Source organism: Hylaeus volcanicus, chromosome 2, assembly GCF_026283585.1.
Source record: "Hylaeus volcanicus isolate JK05 chromosome 2, UHH_iyHylVolc1.0_haploid, whole genome shotgun sequence".
Taxonomy (NCBI): Eukaryota; Metazoa; Arthropoda; class Insecta; order Hymenoptera; family Colletidae; genus Hylaeus; species Hylaeus volcanicus.
In genome coordinates this window covers 8,245,976-8,258,413 of record NC_071977.1, presented here as the reverse complement: position 1 = coordinate 8,258,413, position 12,438 = coordinate 8,245,976, and the positions used below count along the sequence as shown (strand labels likewise).

General features: G+C 45.2%; 1 protein-coding gene across 1 annotated transcript in view; it reads right to left on the bottom strand.

Moving 5' to 3' along the window:
- Window positions 1-12,438, bottom strand: part of LOC128872785 (LIM/homeobox protein Lhx9) — a 378,653-nt gene that overhangs the window by 246,726 nt on the left and 119,489 nt on the right. Inside the window, exon 4 of the mRNA XM_054115815.1 lies at window positions 2,212-2,393. The gene's annotated coding sequence lies outside the window, so the exon portion shown is untranslated. The remainder of the gene's footprint in view (window positions 1-2,211; window positions 2,394-12,438) is intronic.

The window sequence follows — 12,438 nt, the reverse complement described above, 5'->3', positions numbered from 1 at the left end:
CGGAAGACTTTCGCAATTTTTATAATAAACAATTCCATTAACGAATCGAGTAACTCACAGCGCCTGCGTTACAAGGAATCCTCACCAAGCTCCAACATCAACGTCCCAGCGAACGGAAAACATCCCAGTGACCGTGTAGAGTGCCTCGACAGAACTTCTTTGATAGAATAAAGAACACTTATCCCGTCCCGTCTCGAAGCCCGAATCGTAAATCCCAGTTCATCCGAGCCGAGGAACGCAGTTGGACAATGGAATCGGCGATACTAATCCCGAACGTGTTTATCAACCGTATCGGGATTCTCTGGTGGCTCCATTCGATTCCGAGGAAAAAGGAAGCGCGGATGCGGGCGACGGGAAGGGGTTGAAATTAGCGGGGGGATGGACACTTGCTCGATAAGACTTCGATGGACCATTGTTCCTCGCGGTGAAAACAGTAATGGCTCGTTTTGCGACGAATGTATCGCTTTTCTGCACCCTCGGCTCAGGAGATTTTATTTGAATTCTCAACGTTTATGCCACTATGATTTTAAAAGTAGAAAAAGTCTTTACTCACTTGATTCTACCTATTCTCTGATACTATTCGATTCCACTATTGGTTGGTGTTCTCTTTCCTAAAGTAAACATAGCAAGTAGTTGACCACACGTGGTTCTACGAAGCGAAATGTGCCTCTGTCCATCAGGTTGAGACTGCCCTGTCCTAACCAAGCCGCGATCGAGAACGAATTCACGCTTGAACATTTTCCATTATCTAAAATGCAAAGAGTAACACCGAGGGTACCAAGAGCCAGCGAAAAGGTATCAGATTTGGTAGGACGGTGCCAACTTTGGCAGCCCTGATTGAAAGTCGATGAGAGGAGAACGGAGAACGGAGTAACGGCAGAGGAAGAGGGACGGAAGGTGGTGGTAATCTGCGTGTTGAAGCGTTCTGGGCCGGAGAAAACGGGAACATACATAATGCAGTGTTTCTTCTGCGGACGACCAATCGGCGACGGTCTTAAGCGAAAATGGGCCAATGGCTTTTCGCGCGAGGAGCTTTCCCCTCGAGCCTTATTACAATACATTAGAATATCGCCGTGGTCGTCTGACTTCGTGCACGCCACGGAACGGTAAAGGCGGCACACGGCCACGGTGATTTGCTTACTACCACAGAAAACTGTCCTCGCACCTCGTGGCTTTGTGTATCCAGCCGTCTATTAAAATCCGCGTAAAGGGAACGTTCGCGGAACTCTGGGGTACCCATTACCGCGCCATTTCGCATGGGAAATCGGACACGAAAAGGAAGAACGTGGTAGCGACGTCTGTAGCGTGAAAGTTGTTCCAATTGGTCGTTAAGTGGCGGAAGCCAGAGTCGGGGGCATTTCGAGGATACTTGGCGATTTTAACCCTCCTCTCCTACGATCGGGTCAAAAACGACCGACATATTAGTGCCATGGTTAGGTTTTTGAAACTGTGAAGACTGAATTCAATAAGACTGAAATCACCCAAAGGTTATGAATAAATATTAATTTGGTTTTAAAAAAGAAGTTTTTTTTTTTTTACTGGGTAAATACCCCCTATATTTGTACATGATAATTTCGTTTTTAGGTAAAAAAATAGCCCAAAAATATGGCAAGCTCGGATCCGACCCAACCGCAGTGAATATGTAATCAGAAACCACCGTAGAGTAGGAGGGTTAAATAAAATACTGTTTTGTCCAACATACAAGTCAAGTCTATTATGCCTGAAGTACTATCTTCCAAAACAGTGAATTAAAAAGATCGATAACCATCGTCCCGAAATGGTCGAACGCTTCCGAATCGGCGGGACGAACGGCAACGCGTAAAACACCCCCGCGTTACACGACCGTTTCCTTGAAAAGCGGGCTCGAGTGCAGGACTCTCCTGCCGTTCGCAGCTAAATGAAACAATTCCTGGAATTCTTCGTGACTTCCCTGCGGACGGGGGCGCCAAGGGCCGAGGGTCGGTTAATTTCTGGACACCGTGGGGGGTCCGAGGGTCGGGGACTGTTTGAACGGGTGGCAGCCCCGCTTAATCTGGCGCAGTTTAGACAATTTAGCGCGGTTACCCGGTTAGCGTCAAACATAACCTCGCCACTTGGCCGGGTGTAAAGAATGGCGGACGTAATGTCGGTCCACGCACGGAGTCGCCCGCCGGAGAAGAGGGCTACCGAGGGAGAAAGATAGGTGTGCGCCGAGGGAGGCTATGTGCTTACCAGTTACCGAAGCAGAAGGAAGAGTAGAGGGGTTGGTCGACGCCGGAATAACCCAGCTCTTTAATTTAAAGCCGCCGGACAGTAATTAAAATAACCACCCCCGACACATACTCCTCGAAGCGGTGCCCAACTCGCCCAAGACACTCGCGTCGGCCATGACTCTTCTTCTAGGGACGACGGGGCTGCAACAGAAAACATTTACGCGACGTTGTAGAAAAATTCAATTGGAACAAGTTGGATGCGCTATCACTACCTCATTATGCGATAGAAACGTGGTAGATTTGAAGTACACAGAAAAATTGGAGAAAGAAATATACAGTCAGTCCCATAAGTATTTGTACCTTCTATGTTCATCGAAGAAGTTTGTCTAAATTAAATGATAAATGTGATGTTTTCAAATCAACTTTTCATTATAAATATATACATGTGTAAAGTTTATTCATGTACGTATTCGTAATGGAACATTGATTTGAAAACATCAAACCTATCATTTAATTTAAACAAATTTCTTCAATAATCATACAGGGTACGAATACTTATGCGACTGACTCTATAAATAAATGATATTCATTTTTTACACGAAACATTCGTTCATCTGAAACGTGTTGCTACAATTTAAATGAACATTCGCTAAATACTATTGCAATTACTAAAATTCACCTGGACATTGTAACGTTTCAATTCTAATGCACTCGTTAAACTCTAAATAATTAAAAAAAAAAATTCGTGGAATATTTTCCTCATCCATAGAACAAAATTCCACCAAGGTTCGTGCACCACTGAAAATCAACGTCCTTAAGTTTCGCAAAATTATTAATAAACACGTCCGATTTGATTTTTTTCTCTTCCCACCCTCCAGGCGCAGAATTACACCTCCAGCCACCATTCTCCCGGAATTGAAAGCGCCGGGCTCGATAATTGCTCGGTTTTCGAGTAATTCGTAATACATATTTCGCTTAAATGATATGTATTTTCTTAACGAGCGTGTTACATTATACGAGGCCGGTGTAACGGAGTTAATGCCAGTAATTCAGCGTGGCCCGACCTCGTTGAGCACCGCGTTTCTGTTCACGGTCTTCTTGTTCGCGACCGCGAGCCGAGGTCAGGACACGCGTGTGCCCGTAAGATTGAAAATCTGATTTAATTCATCGCTCGCCCTGTTCCCCGTGTAATTTTCTTCGTCTGCCACAGCGAAAAGGAAGAAAAGACACCGCCCCGGGGGCCGCGCGCGAAAGGATCGCGTTTATTAACGTTCGCCCGCGCCTTTAATAAAACCCTGGCGCAATTAACGATCGTAATCATCGTCGAGACTTTCTACGAACGTTGCGCGATTGGGCGAGTTTAACGATCGAATTATTGACACCCTTCGAGTCCATGGTTATCCTGTTGCAGAATTATAGCGGGGCACTTTTATTTTTTAGCTGATGAATTGTACTTGTTTTTCTTCAGGATTAGGTGTTTCCAACCATCTATTATTCAATTTAATTCAATATTTTTGGATTTAATTAAGAAGAGTGTCTGTAGAACCAGTAATTTGGTGGACAATGCTACAAATAGGTGCAAATGAACGTCGGTAGGTTTAGTGCTAGGAAACAAACCCATCGAAGGTTGTGTCCCTAGTTCCAGGCGATAACCTGTATCCATCTGCAGTTTCTTACTGCTTGAAATGACACGGTATTCTTCGGGTTTCTAGAGATTCTATTGATCGTTCAACGAGAATCAAGAACTATACTACTAGATTCTCATGGTATGCAGTGACCACCAGAAATGCCTATAACACGGGCATTTCTTATATATTGCTACGATCCTCGAGAAAGCTGAATATTCGTATCTAAAAAGGACTTTCACGGAATCGTTGGAAATGAGAAAAATCATGTTAATTTTAAAAGTGAAAAACGAAATAGGAATTTGCATGCAAGATATACGCAGTTAATTGAGCCACAGTCGGAATTAGGCGCACTTAGCCTATACCCGCGACTATTCGCGACAAGTCAGCAGCGGTGCACTCGTTGCATATTTCAGCAACATGCATCGTACTTAGCGATGGCGGTCGTCGCGACTCCGAGTGGCAGCCTTGGAGTAAAATTAGCCCTTATTGCGCGCGACATGCAGCCTGATGGAAAGATCGGTACCAAATTGCAGGTAATAACGGAAATAAGAATAGTATTATGCACTTACGACCATTTAAGGCTTAATGGCCCCGTATCTCGCTTAATATCGTTTAATAATTTGCGCGCAATTAGTCCAGGCTATCCTTCAGGTCAGTTCCATATTCATAGCAATATGGAATTGTCAAGTATCGTCGCATTTTTATGGCACTTTGGTCATTAGTACGGAAACGACGAGGGCTTTTACTTTTGCAATCTTATTATGTCGCCTTTCTACTTAAAAGAACTTACATGTGTTTACAACCAGTAGCAGAGTTCTACGATCTTGAATAGTCCTACGATTTTTCCAAACACTTGGAATTGTTTGTATTTTCTCTTCAAACATCGCGTATTGCGACAAACTTCGATTCCATTTTCGATTGGAAAATATATTCGATATTTCGTGCAGATACTAGACCAGAAGATTTGAATCTCGTTCTCCGGGCGTCTAAATTTTAAGGTACCACCTTCGAAGGTTAACACTGCACCGCATCGAATTATCAGGAGGTTCGCGCGGGGGCGGCGAAACACAGGAATTATTCGTTTCCTTCGATTCCCGAATCTAAGTCAAAGAGAGAGAGAGAGAGAGGGGGGGGGGAAGAGGAAGGAAGGGAAGGCAATTCACCGAGGGCAAGAGACAAGGGATACACGGTTTCAATAGGGCGAGCACGAACGGTGCCAGGCTGATTTCATTCCCCATAACTGACCGTTCCCCCGGGATTATTATTTTTTCATCAAGCCCAAACGGAAGAAGCGAGAAGGACGAGGGTCCAGACGAGCGGACCGACCACCCCAAGAAATTGCATCTCCAGGGCCGGGCTGGTCATCCCTCCCGCCTTCACCTCCACCGTTGGCCCGACCTTAGCGAAATATATACGAGCCGGCAAATTGAAAACTAGCGATCGGCCCGCCTGAATAAAATATCGTTTAAATTTATCGTAACACCTGGTATATCGGGACTCGACCGCCACAGGCTGAGTGCCTACGTTATATCGACGCTTCCCAGCTACGATTGCACTCTAAACGTGACGGCGGCCGATACGTTCGCGGACCGACGATCCCCGACTCGTTTGACGGTATTTGCGAAATTTTATTCGAGCCTGGCCATCGATCCTCTAAAAGATGCAGCTTGCATCGACCACCTAATACTCCGTGTTCGAAGACATGCAAGTGTTAAACGCCATCGCCATTTTATAAGACTTTGGAGGCTGCTTTCGGTTCGATACCAATTTATTTCGGTCGAAGATAGATAAAAATTTCAATATTAAAGTTGGTCAAACGTAATCCAAGTGCTAGGAGGTCAATAATGATTTGACTTGCCCCAACCCACAGGCACCATCAGTCCTAACTCTTTCCCCATTGATACCGCACAGGGCTCTCACTTTTAAAGTCTTACTCTACGGATACCGAAGTAGATATTTTTTATTCCACCGTGAAAATCATTGTTATCTCTCGTAGCCTTCAATAATAAATGGCGAACCATATTTGGCCCGCGGGCCTCCCGCATTAGACGCTCATTACGAAACTCGATTAACAGAAACGTTTCGGTGTAATTCTCGGCGACACAATTGCTTAATCTACGCTCGAGCACACCGCGCGCGCGCTCGCGGATGAAACGAGTTACTGCAATAAGCGCAATTCCGCCGTGAGTAATTCCATTATGAAGCGGCGAAGAAAGGGAAACGCGTTTTCCCAAGTTTCTTAATATCGGGAGCTGCAGCGAAACGAGACGGAATTGTCCCATATTTCAATGAAGCTGGAACTCCAATTGACCTTAAATTGCGAACATTCATTCGCAATTTGCTTAACTTTCCCTGGCCGAGAGCTGAGAGCAATCAGGACGATGCAACGCGCTCGAAACTGTGCGTTCGCGAGACGCGGGGAGAGAGAGAGAGAGAGAGAGAGAGAGAGAGAGAGAGAGAGAGAGAGCCACCCTCGCACCGAATCGTCAGCTGTTTTTTAATCGAACCGATCCACTCGTCCGCCACCGACGACAAACCTTCCTCGAAATAGCATTGCAATTAACAGGTGGTGGGCCCGTCACTTGTATTCGGTCGACAGGTGAGTTCCCTCGAGGACGATGCAATATTCTTAATTATCTAGATTAAAAGTGACTTTAGCTGGGTATTCCTAAGCATGTGGAATGGAAATTATGACTTATTATAGAAATAATCCGTCAGATTTAATGAAAACAAAATTAATCAAGGCAAAGTTAACGTTACTTAAAGGTTACGGTGATATTCTAAAGGAAAGAGTAAACAAATTGCTATATTTGAATTATAAAATGACAATGACTTCATGAACTGAGCCGTTGACTGCACAAATCGATTAACTCCATCAGTCACATAAAAATTGTAACATTACTGACGATTATTTTTTGGCTATTCTTTCTTATTAATTTTATATATACATATATACCGATAGATGGAAGCTATATCTATATTTATGAACTCTACAATATTGATTTGAATTTATATTATAAAGAGAATTATAAAAAACAATGTACATTATTTCATCGCATTTCTCAACTTTTTCTTTTACGGGGTTAATTGATTTGTGGAATAGACGACTCAACTATTACTACATCGTCTAAGATACCCCCAGAAAACTTGCCACTCCACCCCTATCACGCGTGCAACGTCCATAGAAGTGTGTACCGTAGTCGCAAATTTGTTTCAATCGAGGGTGCGAACGGTTGTCGGCCGATGGGGTCAGGTGTAGGCCAAGTACCGCAGGTATTTAAGCCAGGCAAGCGTGTACGAAGGGGTGGACGAAGGAGCGCGACGTCAGCGTCAGAGGTGGACGAAGATGGCGCGCGACGGCAGCCAGGTAGAGTCGGGTAGATGTTTGGCTTCTACTGAAATTAAAAATATCGATTCCCATTCGCACGCCGGGCTTCATAGAAGCTCAATTCGTTTCTCTCCTGCAAGACAATACCTATTCTTCCCGCGGACAGTAAGAGGTACAAATTGCAGTTGCATCCCCCGGTTCGCTCTCGGTCCCTCGACTCTCGCTGCGCAGGAATCCCAAACACAAAGGCTCTTTTTCATTTGGTTTTTCCTCCCCCCTCGTGCCCCTAACCCCTTACACACCGAGGCTCCCCACCTTCCCTCGACATCGTCACGGCACGCCGATTCACCCCCGTCCGCCGTCGTCCCGCGAATCGACGATCCTTTCCCTCTTGGTGTTCTGCTCTTCTTCGCGTGTGTTTGCGACCGGCCAGCCCCGCGGTGACCTGTCCAAATGCACGGAGACGCAGCGGGTATACATAATTGACTAATCCATCGGATTACACGGGAAAGAGCCCCCCACCCCCAACCCCCGAACGAATCCCCCTCCACGGAACACAGGCGGTCGGTGCCAGACTCCCGGCGAAACCACCCCTCTCCCTCTTTCTAATCGATCGAAATAATGCCACAGCCAATCGGGCCGATTGGAAAGCAGGAATTCGGCTACTGTGATTCATCCCCCTGATCCCAATCGAATGATGCCGTCCGGATATGGCAGCACCAGTTCGACCTCTTAATTGGATGGCCCCGTGTAGCCTGGAGAACATTTATTAGAGAAAGGCGGAAACAAAAGCGATTCTATTAATTCTCGACGATATTGAATGCTTTGCTGTGTAATTTTTGTGCTAAGGGAGAACTCGGAATAAATTTTTTTCGATTGATTTTTGAGCTTTGAGAACGAAACTTCAATAATAAATGCAATTAGAAAATCCTGAATATTTTTCTGAATATTCCAAAGTCTTGCACGCGTTTCATGCGTGGGTCGAGATTAAAATCTAGATAAGAAGTTCAGCCCATCCCTAGCCGGCGACCACGGGAAGCGTTCGCCGCATATCTATCCGGCCGAGCCGATCAAACACCAGAGCGTCACCTGCACGGTGGCTTCGCAATTTCGAAGGGGTTTCAACGATGCGGAGCGACTGCTACCCTCTTCGACTACGAGCCTTGATTAGGCTTCCGGTTAATTAATAACCTCTCGTGCACACATAGCCGTGGCCCACGTATGAATATGCATGCGGCCTGTTGTGCGTTTCGCGGTGTGAGAGTGCCGAGTGTATTCACGAAGGGGGAGTGGAAGAGGACGGTGCAGAAACTATGGGGAAACGGAGGGTAAGAGAAGAAGGGGGACAGAAATAGGGGAGAGAGACGATGGAAGAGAAAGAGAGAGAACAGGGAAGAGAGGGCGGCAGGAAACGAGAGGGTGTTCCAGAACGACAGAGGCAACGGGGAAGGGGTGGAAGCGAGAGGCCAAACGAGGGAGACGAGTGGCGGAGGGCTACTTATTTGCATTCGGAAAACAAAGGGTGTGGGCCGCGCTGTATGCTTGCCCCTCATTTCGCGTAACGAAGGACGAAGGGAGCCGATCAAAAGTCTTTTCCCGCCTTCTTCGTTGTACGCGTTTGAATCGCGAGTTTATGCTCGAGATTTTAATTAGTACCGCACTCCATTCCCACGCGGGCGCATTTTAAGGGCCATATCGTTGAATTAATGTGGCTGTTTACGGTTTGTTTTACTCTTTGGGACTTTTTAAGCAGCCAGAAGGAGCAGCGTTTCCTTCCGCTCCCGGCCGCCATTTCTCTTTTTATTATTCCATTTATCGCGTGATTTCGCCCCGCGAAAGCGGTCGCCGTAATCGCCTCCAGTGTTCCCTCGTCGAAACCATCGTTGACGTTTTGTTTTCGACTTGTAATCGGCTTCGACACTCCATTAGGCCCGTAGTGTGGTACCAACTACGAGTAAACAATTTTTGTTTTAATATTAGGGAGCCAGAAAATAATCTCGTTTCGTTTACATTAAATTCAAACAAATAGATTTATAACGAGTTATTATTTTTAATCAATTATATAATCGTCCTTGTCACCAACAACCGTTTGATATTTAGTGTGCAAATTTTCAATGCCAAGTCGATAAAAATCAATTAGTACACAATGAGCTGATAAATGATGAACAAATATTGACATTCGTGTCTTTTCATTGACAACGCGAGATTATTATTTTGAAAGCATGTCCTGCGGCACAAGAAACGCAGCCTTCGCCGCGCATTTTCGCCCTTTATTTCGCATCACACCCTAACTTTAATTACGCGTTTTCAATGATGAATCGAACAGTAAGATTCGCAATAGCAGCAATTCGAAAAATCGTCTGAATACGCGAAACAAATGCACGTACAATATTACTAACAGGCATTAATTAATGTCGGGATTCTATTGTGTTATTTAAATTTATTAAAATGTGCATATTATTCGCGAGTCCCTCGAAATTTCACGAAAATTAATCGTCGATTTAATTGCTACGAGTAAGGGCGTTAATTAACGTTTCGCAGTTTTCGAGCTTTTATAGGAACCTCTCGAAGGGTGATAGTTTTCGTCGGTGTACTTCTATCGATTCAATTATCATACTTCATTAAGACATCGTCGACGCCGCGGTTTAATGGAATGAACAATTCCCCATAAACTTCAATCGACCGACAGGAACTGATACCATCTGTTCGCTACACCTGCGCTTTCGGTCCCTTGCACCTTATGGCGCACGAAACTCGAAACTATGACGCATCGCGCGTTGCGCGGCTCCCGACAAAATTAATTTACAAAATGATAGCCGACCGACCCTAAACAATTAAAAAGCTATTACCTATATTACCGCGTGCCACGATGCCCGTTAAAGCTTCTTACGTTCGAATCGAGATCTTTTTAATAGAAAACGACTGCGACCGACTCTCAATGGGAAATTGAAAACGGGTCGATTTTATAATAGGCATTATTTAACCTTTGTGAAGTACGTCAATACTACGGCCAAACAATGACAGTAGATTTTATATTGTCGACTAGAGTCGATCGCTGCGACGACGTTGCATCGAATGCATAAAGATTGCATTAGAAATTCTCATGTGGATAGAAATCTTGAATAAGGATTGGGATTATCTTATAATTCCTTTTACAAGAAATTGTAAAAATCGCAATCTGAATTTGTTGTATAAAGATCGCTTTTGATATGGAATCATTGTGAACTATCAAACTTCCAGAACAATTTATTCAAAACATTCTCTTCCTCATTCTTTTTAAATTTTGTGGGCCACACGTATTTTTGTTTGGCATCTTTATAAAGCAGACTGGGCCCCAGAGAGTTACCATGGCGATTTTCGCCGCAATTCACCGTGAGAATCGTGGAAAGTGGAATCGATGGGCATGATCGATATCGCTTGAATCGAGTAAAATGAGAACCCCTGCACGGTACTATTCTGGAATCGAGGTAAAAACGCTGAAAATGAATTAACTTTTTGCCGTGGGGCGACCGCCGGCGCTCGAGTCACATTCTGAGCCATTGTGGGCCGTGTCACGTGGAGGTCCCCCATGATGCCCCAGCATCGCGAATTAACTAGCTGCACTCCCTCGATGGACATCGGAGCCTGACCTCGAGAAGATTGCCAGCGCGAAAGGAGTCTCTCTTCCCTTGACTCATTGCGGCCTTAATCGAGGTCGCGCCTCGAGAAACTTGCGCTTCTTACGCCGGTTCGCCAAAAGCACGACGATTCGTCACCGCGTCGTGCTATCGCGAAATAGAATTTACGCCTACGGTGTGCGTGATGTCTCCTGTGTCCCTCCTCTTTGTTGTACCTCGTTTTCACGTTGGTTCTGCCATGTTTCAATTTCGGACGCGACTGACAGAAATATCCTCGCACTCAACCATCCGGAATGGCTGACGACATTGTCACTGCGAATGGTTGTATGGAAATAAGGGACCTGGAATGGTTCTTATCCAGTTTTGCGTTGTTAATTGTGTATTTAATTCTTTTGGGATATTTGTTCGAGGGCGAAAAGAATATTCACGAACATGTAATTCAGCAAATTCCAGGGATATGGTATTTACCATATTAGGAATTATTCTCAATTTATTTGATCAATTTATTTCATAAGTCTAGGAATCTAACGTTACTTGATGTATCGTTAATATTGTGCCACTGTGTGGCAACTAAATCAATATTGGTTATGGAAAACCCAAATAAACATTAGATACATATGAGCGAGAAACGGGCATATTGACACGCTACGAAACTAATTTGTGTATGTTTACGTTTACCTTTAAATCGTAAATTTTATAACGATCGAGAAGCAGAAACCTGCTGGTCAACGATGCCATCAAAGGATGCCAATGATTCCTCGCTGATAACAGTGTTTAGAAGTCAAAGAAATAATAAAAATATTACACCACTTCGATTTGTCAGTTACGCTACTCTAATCCCAGCAAATTGAAGATTCCTTTGGTAAAAAAGGAAAAGTTTGGATGCGAAAGAAACGGCGGTCGATGGCCTGCAATAATCATCATTTCGCCACGTCACCGTGCAATATCCAGTACGGGACGAGCTAACGTCGATACCGATCGACGTTCCCCGCAGATTATTATGTCCGCTGATCGTGTCTTCTGAGAAATTGATACATCGAAGGTGGGTACACACGTATATAGACCGGGTGTGGTGCCTTTACAGGACTGGACTCCGAGTAGACCGACAATCTCGCGCCATTACGATCGCATAATGATCGTTATCCGAGAGCACAAAGGGTTCAGCCAGTGGTGCTCAGCCAGGGGACCGATTTATCGAGGTTTGGCGGCAGTCGTTGGACGCCGATCGCACTTGGTCGCAATTATGATCAAAACGATAGCCGATCGGGCCACGCCACCCGATCGAGACGTCCCGATCAGAGGCGCAAGCTCGATGGACCGGTAGAGATTATCGCCCCGGCTCGCTGTAATTTATATTTAAATAAGCTACGATCGAAACCGCAAGGTAAATACGGGGATGGGTGCGCGCGACGCGCGTGTGCGTGCGATTTTCGCGTGGTATCGCGGCCGTATTCGATCGCGTTGCGGTTACCAGCGGAAGACGCGCCGATTGTCGATCATCGGAACGGTGAACGATCGATTCTCGCCCCGGAAGAAATACACGGGACATCGACCGGCATTTGTATCGCTCGATGGCTTAGAAATTGAAACGCCATCGCTCCGCGGCAGATATACTATACCGTGCCCTATGAATCTAGACCTCTCGTATTTTACAGTATTTAACACGTTGACTG